Raw genomic sequence first — 1364 nt, 5'->3', positions numbered from 1 at the left:
TGTGAAGCTATCTATGAAAATCACAAGAAAACCGTCTCCCTATGTCAGCTGTTCTTATCTCTCTAATAGCTCATGTCATATTGATTTAAATTATTTTTTAATTTCTATATCCTTCACCAGGCTACATTTTGTAAGGACAGTAAAACTGTCTTTTATATAGTTATTATTATTAATAATATTATTATTGCTATTCTTAGTGTTCTCTCATTAAAAACAATTCCACCTGCATTATTTGCTGCTCCATAAATGTTTTCTGAGTGAAAGTCTTTAAAATTAAATTAATATCAGCATCTTCTTATAAGGATTTATGCTTATTTCCTTTTTAACTGATGAAATCTAGGATAGCATGAAAAACTTGAATGCCCAAGAGATTAATAGGCATTAATATTCAGTTATAAAAATAGAAAGGGAGATAAGGGTATGATAATTCTCTGTGGCTTTACTTTGGGACAGACCTGATTCCCACTAGATAAGATCAAAATGTGCTATTGAGCCGTTTGAGTGGTGATAACACAGAGTGGTCAGAGCCTTTGGTTACAGTGGGCAGACTGAACCCTCCTGTTTAACTCCATTTCAACCTGAAATCTGAACCAATGACATAAAAGTTCAACAAAAACAAATCTTCAAGGACCAGAAACAGCAAGGGAGAGGAAAACAGAAATAAAATTTTGCAGGCTATAAAATAGATGCATACCTAACAAATAACACTCTAGACCAGGGGTATACTAGTAGTCACACAGTACATACGTTTCATCTTTGGACCACGCAGGCTCTGTTATAACTCTACAACTCTGCCATCATGTTGCGAAAGCTGCCATAGACAATACGTAAATGAATGGGTGCAGTTATCCTATATAACAGTGGTTCTCAACCTTCCTAATGCCACGACCCTTTAATACGGTTTCTCATGTTGTGGTGACCCCCAACCATAAAATTATTTCCGTTGCTACTTCATAACTGTAATGTTGCTACTGTTATGAATCATAATGTAAATATCTGATATGCAGGATGTATTTTCATTGTTACAAATTGAACATAATCAAAGGATAGTGATTAATCACAAAAACAATATATAATTATATGTGTTTTCCGATGGTCTTAGGCGACCCCTGTGAAAGGGTCGTTCGACCCCCAAAGGGGTCACGACCCACAGGTTGAAAACCGCTGCTATATAATAAAACCCTAATATGCAATTGACCGAATGGTGGAACAACTGGTCGATATGATGCACACTGACCACCAGGGGCAGACGCTCAATGCAGGAGCTTCCCCTTGGTGGTCAGTGTGCTCCCACAGTGGGTGTGTCACTCAGCCAGAAGCCAGGCTGACGGCTGGTGAGCACAGTGGCAGTGACAGAGCCTCTC

The sequence above is a fragment of the Myotis lucifugus genome, unplaced genomic scaffold, assembly GCF_000147115.1.
Source record: "Myotis lucifugus unplaced genomic scaffold, Myoluc2.0 scaffold_392, whole genome shotgun sequence".
Lineage (NCBI taxonomy): Eukaryota > Metazoa > Chordata > Mammalia > Chiroptera > Vespertilionidae > Myotis > Myotis lucifugus.
This window is presented reverse-complemented; position numbering follows the sequence as displayed.